This window comes from Apteryx rowi, unplaced genomic scaffold (genome assembly GCF_003343035.1).
Source record: "Apteryx rowi isolate R43461 unplaced genomic scaffold, aptRow1 scaffold_2, whole genome shotgun sequence".
Taxonomy (NCBI): Eukaryota; Metazoa; Chordata; class Aves; order Apterygiformes; family Apterygidae; genus Apteryx; species Apteryx rowi.
In genome coordinates, this window is record NW_020448307.1 from 3,256,193 (window position 1) to 3,275,560 (window position 19,368).

Genomic DNA, 19,368 nt, shown 5'->3' on the forward strand with positions numbered 1-19,368 from the left:
TTGAGGAGCCATCCTGTATGCACAGAGGATAAAAGCACCTAAGGTCTCTCAGTCAGTCCTTTAGAGTGATATGTCCCTTCACTTCTCCAAATCTGGACTTAGAAATCAGATTCAAATTTCAACGTGGGCTGAAAGTCCAGACCACGGCATAACACAGACGTGACTTAGCCCCAGATTAGAAAGGGAAGGAACAGATGAGCTGGCTGGCGTGTCTGCAGCCTTCTTCTTTGCCCTCATTAATGTTTTATTAATACTTCATATTACATGAAAGCAAATTTTCCTTTGTGTCTGGCATTAAATGCTGATCAATATTACTGTTTGATTCATATCTCTGAGAAAGGGACAGTGAGAGAGAACAGGAGTGAGATTGGAGATATGATTTACACGAATTTCAATACAGCTGTTAAAACAGCAAGGCTAGTGAAATAATCAATCAGACAAGGAACCGGCTAACAGATGAGGCCGGAGTGGTGACAGCGGCTGGTTAAAGTTCAATTGGGGCTGTGGGAAGCAGGAACTGTGAGCTTGCACGAATTTTTTCCACACCATTCTGATAATCTGAGAAATACTGTCCAGCAAGGCAGGAAAGTGGATGGGGTGATGGACAAGCAGGCCAAGAGGTGAGACTGGCCGACGGGGAACCATTGAGGAAAAGCAAAGCAAACTGGTGACCTGATGTTAGGGAGCTGATAGCTCAGGGCAGGAGGGACACGGCACAGCACCAAAAAAAACCCCTAGTCTGACAAACAAATAACAGAGCGGTCACATTTTTAATTGCTTCCTAATCGAACTTGCATTTCAATCCTACACAAGGACCATGGAGCAAGAGCTTTCTGCCAACCTACATAATGAAAACAGGACCTGACTAGGCAGAGGAGACATACAGAGAATTTATGCTCTGAAGTTATTCTCAGTTTGCTCCTTCATTTTCCAATAACAGTCAACAGTGGAAGAGGTGTTCATGGAACTGATATTCCTGGCAAGTACCAATAGACTTCCTAACTGTTGCCAAAATCAGGGGGTTACACCATCCCCCATGCTTGAGCAGATCTACATATTCTGTGCAGCAAAGGGAAATGTAAAACAGTAATGGGAGGTAACAAATGCCCTTGTAATACAAGACCTTTCAGATACTATGTGCCTACAGCATTTCGCAGGCTCAGTCTGGGCAAGGCGCTGGGTCAGGCTGATGCCCCAGGTCCGTATTCTGCCCAGGAATATCCACGTTCAGCCCCCAGCTCTGGGTCTCCAACCAGCCCTGGAGCCAGTCGCACGAGGATGCCCGTTTGCCACGATGGGCACAGTAATATTAAAAGCTCTTTAAGTTACTGGTTCTACCTTATTGACACTAGATTGATAATAGCCGACAAATTAGAGATAAAACTGTTACGCAAAATGCAAATATGCCTAAGCAGAAATGGAAAATTACAATAAAATCTTTAGGACTGCAGGAAAATTCAAAGCTAATTTGTCCATTCAACTAAAACTTCAGTCTCCCCGTTAGCACTGTCACAATGCCCCATTAGTTATCGTTCTAATTAGGACAGCGTGGAGTGGTGCACATTGGCCCTCGGATAAAGAAATTACACAGGTTAAAGAGCTGGTGTCTTGTTCCTCCTGGAAACTTTGATTTAAACTCTTTCCTTAGTAGACAAATCTTTCCTGCACCAGTAGAAGACTTCTCTACTCTCTATCAGGTCGTCTTTGGGGTATTTAACAGACAGAGCCGCAGTGGAGATGATGTGTTCATTCCTGTTACATGACTAGAACTGCAGCTGTATTATTCTCACTTTCAGGTATTAAAGTTCAAGTGTAAAGCACTCTATTCTTTATGTAGACATTAACAAAGGATACACATGCATTAGCAGAACTTAAATCCTAAAATCAGTGGAAATGGGCTACAACATTTTAGCTGCTTTCTGCATGAGATTCTTTAATGTAGTGAACCACTTCGCTTTCAAGGTAAGATTTGCAAGTCATTTCACAATAATTTAAAGCCAGGGCAAATAGCAGCTTTCCTTTGCAGATGAAGAAAACTTCCTAGGAGTAGAGTACTGTGCTTTTCTTTTTGTATTTTCTTCAGCCCTTTCCAGAAAAAGAAAAAGATTCTTAGGAGATAAATTCAAAAAGAAGTGATCAGACATAGTTCTGTGGCATGCCACATAATAGTTATTAGACAAAAGTGAGGCTTTAACATTTAATAACAACTGTCACTCACACAGCATATTTCAGTGCACTACTTAGACCTTAACACTTTGGTAAATGTTGGTCTGTCCAAAGAATGCATGTTCTTAAGTAAATACTCTGGCAAATTTGCTCTTCAAAACATGGATATTCAGGACTACAGCCTAAGGTTATGGAAATTACTACTCAACTGAATGGAATTGCCCTAGTTCACGCAAGCCGAGATCAAGCCCAAAATCTCCAACCTCATAAGATGGAGTCCCTTATGCTCATCATAATGGATCTTCCCTGACAAAGAATAGCTTTTTAATAACCACTGAGGGATGTCATTTAAGTAAGATTCTATATGTTCTTTAAAACCTACACTCTTTTAAGATAAAGTGGTTGGAACAATTTTCTGAATCATTACCTTAAGCAACTATCAAGTGCTACTAATACTACTCCTGTTCTCCAGGAAAAGCATTGGCCGTCAAAATACGGAGCAAACGAGCCCCTTACATTCAATATCTGATACTCTGAATGGAGTCAGGAATCACGTATTAATAGCTGAGACCCTTTAATACAGTGCAGAGGGAGAGCTAGGAAATGCCAAAAGAGGCACCAGCCATGTGAGCAGAGAGGTCTCTAACACAGGCCAAGAAGAAAAGTCAAGAAAAAGACTGTTCCAGACCTCATTTCTCTCTGGGACTTAAAGATATTACTCATATTTGCAGAGAGTCACCTCCTTCTACAAGCTAGCATCCTCTCTGACTCCTTCAGGTCCCCACATGGGTCACTAACGCAGTGAGAACCAATGCTGCCTACAAATCCCAGGTCCACAGATACTGTTTAGATGAACAATGAAATGGGATAATGGAAATTCCTGGTTGAATGCACCAACTGAGGCATTGGATATCTGTTGACCTAGGTTGGACATACAGGGCTTGGTGGACAAGGTTTATTTTTGGCATCCAAATTCTGTAGCTACCGACGGGGTATTACACAGCAGTACTCCAGAGCAGCATTTGCCTGCTCTCCATATGGGATGATTTTCAGTTGTCTACACTGGCAATTTTATGATCCTCTGCGTCCACAGCTCTTTGCATGGCCCCAGAGTTCAGGAGCTCCAAGTGCCTCATAAAAGAAAAAGAAAAAACCCATCTAAGTTAGCCCTCAGAACTGACCGCTAATACCAAAGTACCAAAGACTCCCAATTTGCATCTGCAATTCCTCATTTAGCTCAGTAGCTTCAGCTCATCACATAATCCCTTCTGCTCATTATGTCTGCTGTGTGCGAGGAAAAAATTCATACAAAATTGCTTTTGCTGTCTTATAATCAGCTGACAGAGCTGCTAACCTGACAAGCGGTAGTTGTGCAGTGCATTGCAGGAGCTTTATATTCAAACTAGGAGGTAGTAAAATATTATACAAGTTGTTCGCTTGCAGTTCATGTCAAAGACAGGAAGCCTGGGCTAACCCTCGGAGAGGAGAAAAGAGGGAATAAATAGATCATCAGGCCCTGCAGAAAATGTCCTGCCAGCGATCGTGGATTTATGAATTCACACAGAGGCACATCTCCACAAGGGGCTGAATTGTCTAGTCATTTTAAAGATAAATATTGCAGATGGGTGAATAATTCACTCATACAAATGTTCACTGAAAACAAACTATCTGGCCGGTATGTACGGGTGATGTGAAATTGTAAGAGTTTCAAAGACCGGTTGGAAAGGCAGTTTCTAATATTCACCCCGACTGTCTCAGTAAGTACCTAAGCTACTGGAATCTCCCAAAAGAGTCCTTTGTGACTTGCCCGATGTTAACTTTCATATAAGCAAGGGGGTGTTAACGTGACCACCACCGTGAGCATACCGAACCCTGCAGCTTGGGGAGCTGGCGCTGCTCTTTCCAGCGGCGAGCCCATCGCTGTATTCCACGCCGCAACGTCGATACCAACACCTCCTTAAAGTCAGGCTGGACTGGAAGGGATTTTAAACCATGGTCAGAAGGGGTATTTTCACCTTGACTGCATAGCAGCCAGGAACTGTTCACACTGTGCCCCCACCACCAAGGGGAAGACATTACATTGGCTCCATAGGAAATTATCCCTAGCCGGATTAAGTCTATAAAAAGGGGATTACGGGCAGCTCCATTTGCAGCTCAGCACAGACATAAAACTACAATAAGTTACTAAGATAATGAGGCAGCAGGCCGTAAAAACCCCTGCACAGAAAGCAAGGTCCAGTTTTAAGAACCAACAATTTACTTTAAAATGCACCTTCCCGTTGGAAGGCACGGGAATTCTCTCATCGCTCCTCACTGTCGCTCTTACCATTTTCTCCTATCCAGTTTAGGAGTACTTCCAGAGGATGGAAGTGAAAAACATGATCCTTCAAAAGCTGACTGGCTGTTTTTCCTCTGCAAATCCCAGCGTCTCTTCCATCTTATCCCACTTGTATCACTAAACTGTCATCAACATCCTGCTGTCATAGTTAAAGCACATTTCCTGGTGGCCCAGGCTGGCTCTAGGCTGCGTCATCCACCCAGACCCTGTGCACGCCCCTGGCTCTGCGAGACCCTGGCCTGTGTCAGTGCCGTGCACTTCTCCATGCTTGGGATGCGAGGACAGCCAGACCTCTCCAGGTCTCATAATACTCAACCTCAACATAGGCTTGATCCTGTTAATTCTGCTAATGGCCTCAAGAGGACACAGACCTCTGTAAATCTACAAAATCATAACTCGCTCTTTCTAACTCATCTTGAAAAACCAGCAAACCATGTCAGCGAAGGAGAGCCTTGCCCAATGACTTCTCATCCCTGAAGCTTGATTCTACTATAAAGAACCACGCAGGGAAAGGTTGTTCGAAATATTCTGCATAACACAGCACAAATTTTATCAAAAGAAAATGGGTCGTGATAAAATCACACAAGGTGTCATTAATTCCCCCTCCAAAATGCAGTAGTATTCATTATGTGATCTATTTCTGATAAACACCCACAGCTCCCCCATTAGCAGGACTTTACAGGAAAGGTCACATTTTATTTTTCCAGCCTCCCTTGCTCTTTCTTTCCTCTTGCTCTTTGAATTTGTCTTTGCCCTGATTCAAGGAAGGAAGGAAGCTCTTAATCAAGCTTAGCATTCACTAAAGGAGTGTTTCCAAGACAGACCTTTGTAAATATACAGTATCTCAATTACCCTCCAATCGCCGTAACATTTTCAGTTTGAAATGTTACCTTCCAACAGCCTCCACTGTCCTATTCATCACAGCGACCCTTCAAAGGCCTGCAACATGCTAATAATATTAAAGGCATTTTTGGAACACGCCAGAGCTACCCATAATATACACCAAATGCTGAATGAAAACATTTTATTTTCACAGCAGCCAGTATATAAGATGTAACTACAGGGATTTAAACATGATACTCGGGCTCCTTCATAAAGCAAGCATAGATAACAAGGATTTACTGAACGTTACCATCTGACTTGGCCAGTTTTCCTGAAGGGATCATTAAGGTTGAATGCAAGCATTTTGTCTGTATATTTTGGGGAATTAAATCTGCATTCATGAGTTTCTGAGAATTCAGCAAAAGCCTCGGATATGTGAGTTTTGCTTGTCCAAAACTCAGACAAGTACAACTGTAACAACTCTGTGTGAAGGACTCTTTAAAAAATTGGCCTATTAAGTACTTTGCCCCTCGTTCTAAAGTCAGCTTTGGTAGCAACTCCTTCACTCGGCAGCCAGGAGTGATTCATGTAACCTGTCCCCAGCACTGATCCAGAACCGCCATCTGCCAGGCAAGTGTCCCGCAAGTCCTTGCCCGCTACGGAGTTAGAGCTGGCTCCAGGAACCAGCTTTGGCCAAAACCACATATCCTGTCCCTGGTCTGCACGCTTTCCTCACAAACATCTAAAGAAAATGTTTCAGCACCCACTGTATGTGCTGACTGTCACCACATCACTTTGCTATTTCCCCTGTTATGGGTTCGTTCCTGGCTTGCACTTATTTTTACACCAATGTAATCCTTGGAGGTTGCATCAGCTGAACTTTGACAAACATCCAGTGGGATACCACCCCTGAGATTAGCTTGGTGTGCAATTTTCTGTTTTTCAACTGATAAGAACAGATCTTCTCAAACACTGTATGCCCAAAATCAGACAGCTTTGCAAGACCCTTTTGGGCTGTATTTTCATCTTGACCTTTCTCCTTCCCCCATACTAGTACATTGTCCAAATGATGGGGCACAGGCTATAGAAGCAGCTTGTTAACCCTTCGTTAATGGGTCTGCAGCAAATAGAAAATCCAGATATTTTTTCCCCCCTCAAGTTCTGGACTGGCAATAAGGCTTGTGCGTGCTTGGACTGCAATGTGCCTCTCATTGCCTTTAATCTCCATTTGGAGATAGGTTCAGGAAAGGTTGATATTAGAGAAATGTTTACTTCAGCTTAATTCATTAATGTTTATGAAGTGCTGTCAAGATACAAAGTGTTATATATTTAGTGAGGGTGACTTTAATATCATTGTGGCTTCAAATATCACATAAATAATAATGGGACTAAGTGCTATCCAATAGCTATCATTGTGGCTCTATTGCACCTACTTAAAGCCAATTTTTGCCCGTTGATTATATTACAGAGCTTTGTTTGCCTTTGATTGTACTACAGAGCTTTGCTTCCCTGTGCATAAGTAAAACACGGCCCCCCCTGCCTCTATATATTGTCTCCAGTTTGCCTAGTATTAACAGGAGTTTTAGGGGTTTTAAGGTCAACATGGAGTCCTTTTGCATTTAGGAGTTTCATTCCCGATAGGAATGAAATGGATAAATAAAAACTAGGAATGGAATTCCTGATATGAATTCCAGCAAGGTTTGCAGGGAGAGGTAAGATCTTTGGTTGAAGCAGCTGACGTAGCTGGAGACCAAGAGAGAGCTTTCAGGCACCCAAGCTCTTCTTTGGGTGAGAAACTTTGCATTACAGAGAGCCTTATGACACAGCTACAACTACATCACTAGCGCGTTCGTATGGCATTAATCTTTTAGCAGAAACCATTTTATTTTAAAAAAACAGCCATTTTCTCCTGGAATCGCAGTTAAAAGAGTAGATTTCTTTATCGCTCCGTCAGGTCAGTGAGGGCACGTCTTCACAGCGTGAGGTGCAGCACAGCTCGATGCTGTGCAAACATCAGCGTGGCTCCCAAAGTTGAACGCCTGTGTCAGTGCACTAGTATGGTCAGCCTAGTTTTTGTGTGGTTTTGCTGCTCCCAGTTTTAAAATGACCTTGTCCGTTTGGAAGGACAGGCATGCCCTAGATTTGCTAGCCGGTGCAAATGGCGCCGTAGAAGCAAGCTTTGCCCCGGGCCAGGGACTCGGGCTGGCTTTGGGACGGAGCCCCGCAGCCTGCTCGGGGCTGTCAGGCCAGCTTCTGCGCCCTGGCCTCATCCATTTGATTAAGAAATGCTGCTCTTATATAACACACGTCTTCATTTAGGGGTTTCTTCGGTCACTGCAAACCTTTCAAGATGCACCTGACCATTTCTTCATTGCCTCCTGTTCAGAGGACTAATCGGCAATCCACGCTCCTTACAGCTCCCATTTCAAACTAAACTGATCTTCTAGTACAGTCAGCTGGGGGAAATTCAGTTTTCTGCCTAATCAAGACTTCACATCAATTAGGTTAATAGGAGGGTTAGCACATTTCCTAATTATAACTACAAACATTTGTAGGCATCCTAGCAATGAAAGCTCATCCCAGCTCGTCATGTTAAATCATCTTTGGGCTGTTTGATGAGTCAAGTAAACGCAATGGGATGTCAGCAGCGCTTCCGCCTGCCGCAGGCGAGGGGCAACGCTGGCAGCATGTTTGGGGCTCCCGGTCGTCAGGCTGGCAACGTATAGCCATAACGCACATAGGCAAAGAGTCAGTGCTCCAGGGCAGATTAGCACGGTGCCGCTCTCCTTCCTTGTTGCATTTAATAGTCTGACACCAGTTCCAGGGCAATTACTTGTCAGGCTTTTCCAGCCTCAGGCGACGGAGACGAGGTTACAGCTATAGGAGGGGACAGAGGTCAGGCTAGAAAGGAAGAGTGCTTGCTAGCTTAGAGACCAGCATGGAAATACTACAGTGCCCTAAATCTCTAGTCCATAAATAAAAAACTTGATACTAAAGGCAGCTGAAAAGTGATATGATTAAGCTGCGTCATTCAGCTCCAACTGAACAGTCAAGTATATTAAAAACATAATGTTGTCATAAGCCTCCATACAGTGCATGTGCAAATATGCCCCAAAACACTGCCCAGCATGCAAATAGGAGGATCTTCCTTGGGAAGAAATACAATTATTTCACTGTTCAGATTTATTTTGGAATTTGCTTATCCTAACACACAAGCGGCATTGTCATGCTGTTGCGTGTATTGCTGCACTGCCATATATACTGCAAGTTCTATCTGATAAATTCAGCTGTCAGTTATTTTCAATGCTTAACAACAACTTTCTAACATGAAGTACATATTCACCACATATGCCTTTTAGGGATATATTCTCATGTCTTTCTATAGGATTCACCCACTTCTCTCTCATTAATACAAACTGAGCTATATGATTAAAATTAATGTATCAGTTCCAAACTGCCCCATATCCATTAATCTCATAATAGTCAAGAGTATCTTGAAGAATATCTATACTGCAGCTTTTCAGTTGGTTTTTTTTTAAGTGCTATTAATAGTATATACTTATCAAAAAGTAACTAGCTGGCACATACACTTGCATCTTCTTAAAGTTTAATAACTTCAATAACACTGCTTCAATTTGGCTTTCAAAGCGTTGGAGGAACCTCTCTCATCTGAGCCCTTGCCTGAGGCATTGCGCTGGGGAGGAGAAGGCCTGCCTGGCCCACGCCATCAAACATCAGACACACGGACACTGCACCATGACGCGCCCTGTTCAAATAAGGTCCCCAGACAAGCTCCCTTGGATTGTTTTTCAAAGCAACTGCAATTTTTCCGCAAAGAACACGCCTCGCTGCAGCGACAGGTTCATGCCGAGCGTGAGCCACCTCTGACGATAATTAGGGTGCTTGCGCAGGAGGCAGGGATGGGAGCCACGGTCCAGCCGTAGCTTTTGGACGAAACGGCACCCTGGGCTCTGCAACGAGCCATGCCAGGCCTCAGCCAGAGGAGCGAGTTGCTCCGCTGGCTGCTGGAGGCACCTGGGCAGGGCCCACGATTTCGGCACAGCTGAGGGCAAACTTCTCCAGTTTGGGTGCTCAAGGTCTAAGAGGAAGCATTTATTAGCCCTGAGAGGGTGATTGGGCAAATGAGATTCGGCGATGGCACTACACGTGCTTTCACGTTAGATTTCCAAGCGTAGCTAGCAAGAAGGTGGAATTTAAGTAACTGCTTAGCATTGACCTAACTGTGCTTCCTCTGAAGTCAATTTATTTTCATTACCTAGACCACTGACACCAATGCTGAGTCCTTTGAAAAAGCCCGCTCTAGGTGTTTAGAAAAAACAGAGCAGGCTTTAAATTTGAGTATTTATACAAGTAATGAAAATTCTTCTGCCAAACCTGACTCCTGAATGTCTAATAAATATTACGGCAGGGGTCTAATCGCTTGCAGCCTGCCTCCGTGTCCCCGCAGTCAACGGGAGGCTGAGTCAAGGCCGAGCTTCTTACATTTACAAAGGATTGCACATAGCTGTTGAAAAATGGCATATCTCTCAAGTTTTTTTGACTGAGATGTAATTACCTGAGACAAAATCCATTTGTGCCCTGGCTGCAGGGGCCATGTATTTTCTGCGGTATGATCTACATACTACATGACTGATGTAGTACATGATAGGAAAATCAACCCTTTTCCTGAAAGCCATGATTGAAAAGCAGGAGGAAGACTTCTTGTTTTGAGGCCTGCTATAAATGAAGAATAAACACCATGCTCAAATACATCCACACCTTTTGCTGTCTTAAAGAGGTTTGGAATCCAAATCCAAATTTCACAGCCGGACGCCTGGAATCTATTTTACCCCCTCCTCTATCTAGTGATATCTGCAATCTAGATCTGTTGAATGCATTTTGCTATCTGACTTTTAGGCATTTGTCCATATTTGTAAATATACACAAAAGGGAAAATTAATCCGTACCTAAGCCACGGGAATCCAGGAATCTGGATATTTATTTCCAGGAGTGAGAAATCAGCTGTAAATGATTGGGCCTTAATAAGACATATAACATAGATATGAAGAAAGGATTTTTCTTCAATGCAAAGACTTTCTGAATTTTCCATGACATACCAGCAACTCTTAGGTTTACTTCAGCCTCAGCAGATGAACACTTTTTGTTCCCAGCTGCCGAGGGTCGGTGCATGGGGCACCGCAAAACAACTAGAAGGGAACACGAGCGCTCAGGGGTCAGCACACGTCTCCCGTGGGCAGCGAGCTGGGGCGGCCACAGGGAACAGGTCATAAGAGGACTGTCTAGCACTAGCTTTCAAGAAAAGAATGACTTTTCTTGGGATTAAAATGGAGAAAACAATGTATTAGCCAAAAATAAGAAATTGTGTTATCTGTTTTACAAGCAGCATGCAAAGGTAAAGACTTACCCCAGGCCGGGCCAGGCGCCAGCAGTCGAGGACGGAGCCAGCGCACCGGGTGCACTGTGCTGCCCCGCTGGCAGCTGCCATCATAGTCGATGCCTCTTCTTTCAGAGCACGCTTTAATCTCTTTTTATTACTGCTAGGTTAGCGGAGTTATTTTCCTCAGCTTCTCCTCAAACCAAAAGCCTTTCCATTCCCAATGTTTACCCACTGGAGATATTTGTATTGGAAGTGGTACCTTCATTTTCTAAGATCCCCTCTACTGCTTATTCTTCAATTAAAATCAGTCTGAGTTGCTTCTGAAATTGTTGTTATATCACAGGGAATGATCATTTCAGGAGCATATGGAGCAGGAAATAAGCAGGAGGATCAGATAAACTCTTAAGAAACAAAGATTCTGTTTTCATGCAAATTCTCTTTAATAAGAAAGGTTGAGAAGAGATCTGAACAGAAAACAGTGTACATGAAGGGCTGTTCAAAACATAATTGCTTCTAAATATAATACTTCTGAATCTTTTCTAGCAACTATAAACATTTCCTTAAATATTCTTTTTTTCCCCCTCTCTCTTGCTGTATTCTCCACCAACTTTATTAAAGCTCTGTGTGGCCATCTGAGTTTGGGAAGCCTTTGAACAACGAACAGGAGTCACTAGGAGTAAAAAAGTTGTTCATTGCTGGCAGGTGTTTCTAAGCAGCTTTGACAGAGAGTTTTAATTTGGCAGTTTTTCAAGCTGACTCACATTCCTGTTTAATACAGATATCTGCTGCTGCTCTAAGTGGCGTGCGCAGACACCCGGACCTGCGCAATGGGGAGTGCATACCCACAAACGCACAAAATTGCATTTTGTGTCTCAGATGAGGAAAGCTTCTGAATGTGTGAAAGGCAACGGCATTCATATTATCTTTGAACAACTGTGTCCATTCCATTTTTTTTGTTTTCACAGACATACCGAAACAACAAATTGAGACGTTAATTGGGAGGGGGCTGGAAATCATCATATACCTTTTGGTCTTTAGATGCTAAAAAATAAATTACTGTAATTGGCAGTTTATTAACAGGAAAATTATGCTAAACAGCTTCATGTTGCTGTCAGGAATTACATTCAGTAAGCTATGAAGATGGGGCCCTTGGTGTAACACTTGCATTTTCTCATTTAGAAAGAACAATGATAATAGATGAGTAAAGCATGTACAAATTACAAACCAAAGAACATTCGCATGGCTGTAAAAAGGCTATCTTGATACCAGAGTGATTAAGCCTGTTATTCATTAAGATACCATATAGACTAAGGGGGAGGGGGGAAATAGGGAACACTAACTTTATTTGGAGGCACATATAAAATGAACTCCAGTCCAAACCACTTGAATTTCAAGCAGAACTAGATTATAACAGGTTCTGATCATACTGTATTTATTACGCAGAACTAGTACCAGGGGTTTTTCTGTCTTGGGTAAGGCCCGAAGATGTGATAATGATAACCTCTGCTGTTCTCCATCCTTTTTTCAACTATCACCTCCCCAAACCTTTTGCCTGTTGATGCACCGTCCTGCCATTTCTGCCTGGAAAGCAGTGAGCCTGGTGCATCACGGCACCGAGGAAAGCAAAGCGGCTACTTAGGGGAATACACACCACCAGGCTGCAAATCCTTTCTGGATGCTTTTCTCTATTAGCAATTTCCACTACCTGTCCTGTCTTCTTGACATTTTCCAAAGAAGGATGACTTTAAATATCACCAATACTTATAGGCTGGAGGGAAGACAACAGCAAAGCAGGAGAAAATTGGGTCATTTCAATGCTCTGGTGAAAACCAAGAGGGACAGTGCATTAAAAAACATGGACTGCCTCTATGAAACCAGGACACAATGTCCTACTCTCCATTTGTACATAGCTGTCCTGTCTGCCAGGACTCTCTGAAGCACAGAGAGTTCAAATAACTTATTCAGTAACTCCAAATTTCAACTGGTTTGAGGAGAGACTCGTTGGTTTAAATGAAATGTCATTAGGATTTTAAAAGTTCCCTGTAAAATGGCTTTTCAGAAGTTATCATTCTATACCAGTGCCTGGGAGCAAGACCCACACAAAACTGCTCTTTTTTATGTCATTGTTATTCATTTATGAAGGCGACCGATGAGAAATTTATTTAAGGCCACGTGGCTTTTAAGGGTGGAACAGGTAAAGCTGCACAGCAGAAGTAGAAGTCACAGGACTATTTTCAGGACTATAGCTGGGATCTGTCTGGATTCCCCAGATGTTTGTCTACTCCAGTTTTAAACACTTTTAAAGGAAAAGACTTCACCCTCTCCAGCCAATACATTCCAGCATTTTCCTGCGTTTATCATTAGGAAAGCTTTTCCCTAATGTCTCTCCTGGTTCTCCCTTCAGTATAAGCCTGTTGCCTCTTGGCAAAAGGGAGAACAGATCATTCCCATCCTTTTTGTAATGGCCATTTACTAGAGGGCACTTATTTCTGTCCTTAGCGCTCTGTTCTTTAGGTTAAGTTAGACCAGTTTAGACCTACTCATCAATCCATTGCAAGCTGACCACTCATGTCAGTGAGAGCAAGGACAGGTATTAAGTGTCGCTTGTCAGAAAGTTGTCGTTGTGGCTCCGAGTAGGGTATTTTGTGCATTTTTTAACAACATGAGCAACATCACTGAAATGTAAATAACTTTTGTAAACTGGAGGGTTTTGCTAGTGGGGGTACCTTCCAAAGCATTTCGATTTTCAGTGCTGGTGAGATGCGGAGGCTGGTCTCGTTCTGAGGCAGTTCAGCAGAACGACTGCAGGGTGCCCTAGCTGCAGAACTAGAGCAGAGTAAATTATTTACAATGAATAAGGCATCTGACAAATTTGGCCTCATTCTTTGCTTGCAGAATACCCTCAAGCAGACCACGGTTGCCTCAGAACTAAGTCACTACTCAATTAGCTTCTGCGACTCTAAGCGCCTGGGAGCGTCTCCGACTCTCCTCCCTGCTGGAGCGGAGGCTGGATGGGTGGTCAGACCGGCGGCGCGGCGCAGAGGCTGTGCATCGCGTCTCCTTCCCCGAGCGAGCCGGCGCGTCGCTTCTGCGCGCGACGACTTGCACAGCGCAGCGCAAAGCTCGCTTTCCCTTCGTAATTAGTTCAGAATCCGATACCAACGTCTTAATTAGGCCTGACCCCTGGAGTATTTTGCTTAACATCATTTGCCAAAATATGGTTACGTCCACAGTGCAAATAAGTATCCTCCCAGCAGCTGCAGTCTCCATGTGACTAATTTCAATGTCATTCTCCTTTTCTTACAACAAAGCAAGCGCAGAAGCGGCAGGAAGCCGTTGCAGCCCCACGGTCTGTCATCCCAGCACCCCTGTGTCAGGTCCCTGCGCGTGGTGCTCTCTCATCGCACCTCTGCTTCAGGTGCGCCTACGCCAGGGCCAAAGCTCTGGTTACACTCACTTGAGGTGACCCAATTAGGCAAATCAAGCTGGCGGTAGCAGCATGCAGCTCACCCCGGACCAGCCACCTAATCTCGTTCCCCACAGATGATCTGGGGCAGATCTTCCCGTCCGCGCTGAGCTCCACACCGTCACTGCTAGCCGAGCTCCGCAACCTTACGGCTAGCCGGGATACCTGTACGCGAGCTTCAGTCACACCTTCATCTCCAGGAAAGACACCAAAAGCAGCAGCCGGGGAACAGTCGAGATCATAGACTAAGTGCGGACCACATAAAACATTACCGCATTTATAGACATGAAACACTTCATCAGGGAGCCCAGACGTGGTTGCGGAGCAGGGCAGTATCACTGAACGGCAGGCAGACGCTGTTCCCTGAAGCGTATCGGAGTTTTACTCCGAGGAAAACACACCATGCATTATGCAAAGAACTTACTGCTGGCTTTCTGAAATACTGCATGACAGGAAGAATGAAACACGTGTTAGATGTTAGCCACGACACTTAACGCCTACTGGAAGCAATGCAGATAATACAGCAAGGAAAGTGGTATAAAAGAAGAGCAGAATATAATCCATATTTGCCAGTTTAAAAAAAGCCTTTAGATGTACTCTGTTTTATTTTTAAGACCAAAGTCCAACCTATAACTGCATAATATAGCATTATCATTTTTGAAGCTAAAACTGTATTATTTGGCACAGGCATGAAAAAACATAAAACCAAGTTCAGCATCCCCAAAACTTCTGAGATTGCTTTGGTAAAATTAGCATTCAAAGCGGAGGGAAGATGCAGCCCTGCCTAACTGACGAGTTACGACACGGCTCCTGGTTTCCCTGGCGCCCTGGGCACGACTCGCCCCAACCTCGTTGCTGAAATTAATGTTGTCCCTCCTGAGCAGATCATTGCAGTTAGGGATCAAGTCCCAGCCCGCGTGTTGCTCATTCACTCCCAGCCTGAGGGAGAGGGACCAGCTCATTCTGCTATTTCATCTCACCCTGAAACTTATCCTTTTCCCCCCAATTCCTCCATATTACTGTGCTTGTAATAAACTAACCTTACAGTAACCTTCTCTGAAACAGCAGCAGTAATTTCGTTGCTGCTGAATTATGGCCAGCATCTCACACCCTTTGAGACTGTGGGAGTCCTTCCATTAGTTTCAACAAGTATTTAGCTGCCATTTCACTCCCATGGAAATTTCTATTTCCTTAATACACTGAATTACCTCGAAATGCAGGGGCTGTGATTCATTTTTTATCTGATGTCCTCTCCCTTGACCCCATAATGTAATGCTCTGTAGCGAAGGCTATACTGTAAAAGAAGAGTTCAATAACTACCTTTAACAGGGAAGATAGTTTCTACAGTTGAAAGAGAGAAAACTGCACAGACGAAGTGGAGCCAAATAACCACAAGAATCTTTTCATAAGCCAAAGAGCAGCCCTAATTTCAAATATGGGAGTCAAAAGGATTGAAACATTGCCTATTTATTAGACCAAAATCAAAAAAGGCTTATGTTACTTACATTATTGAAAAAGCTATCTAAAGCCTTCCATTTAGCTAAGGCTCTGACTTTCCCTATCAATTAACATTTCAGCTATTACAGCGCTCCGTGTTACAGCCCAGGGTATGCACAGAACGCACATACATGTGCATGCGCACACAAGCACAGTTTTAGTCACTAGAGCATTACTTTAAAACTCCTTTCTGCATTGGGAAATCCACCCTAAATCACATTTTGATTGACTTCATATTGAAACTTGAGCATACAGAGATCCAGGAAACGGTCTATGAAGTCCGCTGGCCTTCAACATAGGACACCTGGAACTTGTGCAGTGCTTGTCTTTTCCAAAAGATACCTCACCTTGCCCCTAGCCTGATACTGAATTTGACCTTCCCAAGCCCCTCCGGCCCCACGGCAGTTTCTGCCGGCACCGCCAGCGGGACCGGCGAAAGCCCGTCGCCCTCCCGCGCTGCCCGTGACCTGCCGCCCACGTCCCCTGCGACCATGCTGGGGTACGGTACGCCACCGCGCAGCCTGCTGAACCCAACGGCAAGTCTCCTGTTGACTTAAGGAAGAGGAGGATTAGGACCTGTGGTTTTTCATTTAATTTTTAACGTTTGCAGAGGTCTCCTGTTATAGTTACGCTATTTGTGCATGCATTAGCGCCGAGACTGGCTATGTAATTAGCTTCTGTCAATAACAGTCGCTGACAAACCTATTCAAATCCACGCTGCATTGCTCTGTTTTAATGTTTCACTTACACACAAACACGAAACACTTATCCAAATTAAAAAAGAAAAAAAAAAAAAGTTGGCTTACTCAGAAAATCTTCAAATATAGCCAGTCACACACCTCCACTGATTCCCAGCTAGGATTTATATAGCCTTGTATTGGCACAAAGATGGCGCAGAAATAAAACAGAAAGAGAAACAATAAAAATAGATGAAAACACTCATATAGCATTTCAAGCCTCCTCATTAAAGCTGAGCAGTGCCCTGCCTTTGCACGTGGCACCTGGAAAGCTCTGCAGCGACTTTGCCAGCAGACTGCAGCAGCTCGCCGCCAGCCCAAACCCAGCTAGCCACAGTGCCTCACGTTTGATTTGCGATGCTGAGCCTCCAGACTTATGGAAATGTGAAATTTTAAAACACTTTGGAACTATAAAGAATGCAACCATGTCCTTAATTTTACACAGTGTCAGTGCAGGAGATTTAAAAAGCAATAAACACACTTGTTACTGCAATAGAATCGAAGAGGAATCATAAACGCACTGGAGTTACAGAGCTAAAATATGGCGTGGAGGATGGACAATAGCAACATTTATTCAATAAAACTCATTTATATGTAAAAGATTGAATAAAATATATAATATTATGCAGATGCAACAAATTATGTAAGAAAGAAATGGTCTCTGGGCAAGATGTTTCATATTATGCATGCAAATATCACAGCTGTACATGCAAAGGTGTTAACAACATCTGCAATGCAACTCCAAACTGCCAGAGAGGTGATGGGGAGTGTGGCACTACCCATACACAGGACGACATTTTAATAGCTTTCTGTAATAGGCCTATGCTAGACCTACTGCTATTTACTATTTGTCTCTTTCCGTCGAGATATAAAACCAGCGCTCTATCTGCTTATGAAATCTAAATATCCAGGGCCATTTCCTTCAAGAACGATGGTATATTAATCCTGATGACTGGGTCAAATCTCAGCCTGGGTAATTGCTTTCTGCTAAGATATAGTTAAACTCACAGTTTTAATTTGAAGATGTTCCTCTACAGTCTGTTGCTTGTGCTGTACACAGTTTCTGTATACTTTTAAACACAGTCTCCGCTATGGGGATTAATATTGTAGCACGTAACTTATATCCTGCTAAGGTTTACCTGGGCTACAAAAAGGACAACAGCCCTTCCTAATATGAAAAGTCACCTTTACTTCCCATACCATGAATTGGCCTTAATATCAGCAATATCTAAAATCATTTGTGCGACCCTTATGCTGATGCAGGGCAACAGGTAGAGAAACTCTCCAGGTATAGAAGCGTCCCCAGCGTTAACACCAGGAATGAGCCCAGGGTGAGCACACTGCACCAAACCCCGGCGCGCACCCACACAGGTTTACAGTCGTGTTAACTACCTACCTGGTGGCAAGCGATCAATTAACTCAAAGTGAAAAACTAGTGAAGACAAGTTCACAGATAAAAGTAAACAGTCTGGGCAGGACTCATGGAGGAGAAAGTGAAATTCTATTTCCAGGGCTGTCAGAGGGGTTTAAAGGATCACTCAAGGGAAGAGTTTTCTTTTTTCCCTTTGTTTTTCTTTATTTCCTGCAGGCTGAGGGTTTCCATAGATCTTCTCATTGATCTGAAGTGGCCAGGGGCAGAAAAAGCCAATTTTGGCTGCATTATGCTGTCTCTCTTTCACTGCAGCTTAACACAAGGAGAAATGCCACACATACCCAAAAATGAATTCATGCCAGTCTTGCCTGAGAAAGGAAGATTCAGGCCAGGCAGTCCAAATCTGAGTCAAATGCTCCCATGGTGGCAGGGCTGAGATGAATCTTTTGCTCAGAAAACTACCGTAACTGGTGGAGGGAGAGATCCAAAGTGCTTCTCCGTGCAGAGGCTCTGAGCGGTACATGTGCACAGATTTGGGACGTGACACACTGGGGTCTAGCTTGGAACTCATCCATGCATAAATGGAGCTTAGGTCTGGATTTTACCTTCTACTCTTTAATCTGCAAAGACATTTATCTCCCCCCACCATCTAGACATCTATTCTGTTGCTGGAGAGAGAACTTTTAAAAGCCATTAGATGAGCCATCCCCCAAGGCTCTGATGTGGGGCGCAGGGGAGCCAGCAGCTATGCACATATAGGGGATCTTGCATAAATACGTTTAGTTCTCTACTTGCAAAGTCTCCAGCAGCAGCCACAGAAGGAGCGGCAGTTGTCCAATTACATTCAGAATATGCCTCAATACCAGAACATACTTTTAACACAGAAACTCTCCTTTATCCCTCCCTCAAAAGAGCTAAAATAACATCTTCCAACATCATGAAACTAAATTTGCTTTCATAGATAAATTCAAGCATTTTGTGCTGAGGAGAACTTGCCTCCCACCTTCTAGCTTTCACTGAATCCTGATGGCAGCAGAAACTGCCAGTCGGGAAACATTTCTCTCAAAAAAAGATGATATTTGGGGAGGGGGGAGAGAGAAGATGCTGAATCCTGCTGCGCCACAGATGGGATGAAGGGGAGGACAAGGCACGCTGCCTTCGCAGGAGGCACCACCGCAGATTGGTGTTATCCTACCCAACTGGAGAGAGGAACTCTGGTCCTGTGCCCACTGCCTCCCAAACGCGGCAGGAGCAGGAACAAGAAGTCATTTTCACTTATAAGTTTCTTCCTGCTTGCGCCCTGCCCAGAGGGTATCCGTGATGAGCCTTTCTCTAGCTCTTCCCTTTCGATAGCTCTCCATATGACTAACACAAAGTACGTGAACATAACCGTACACCGTCATTTTTGTAATTAAGCCTTCGGACATAGCCCTTCCCGTTTAGCTTGCTGCAGTGGAACTGTCCTCTGTTCTTCCTTTAATGTAGCGCTGATCTTTCCAAGATCTTGGTTACATCTCAAAAAAGCCAGCTGGTGGTAGAATCTTCAAATAGAGGCAAAGAAAAATCGACACG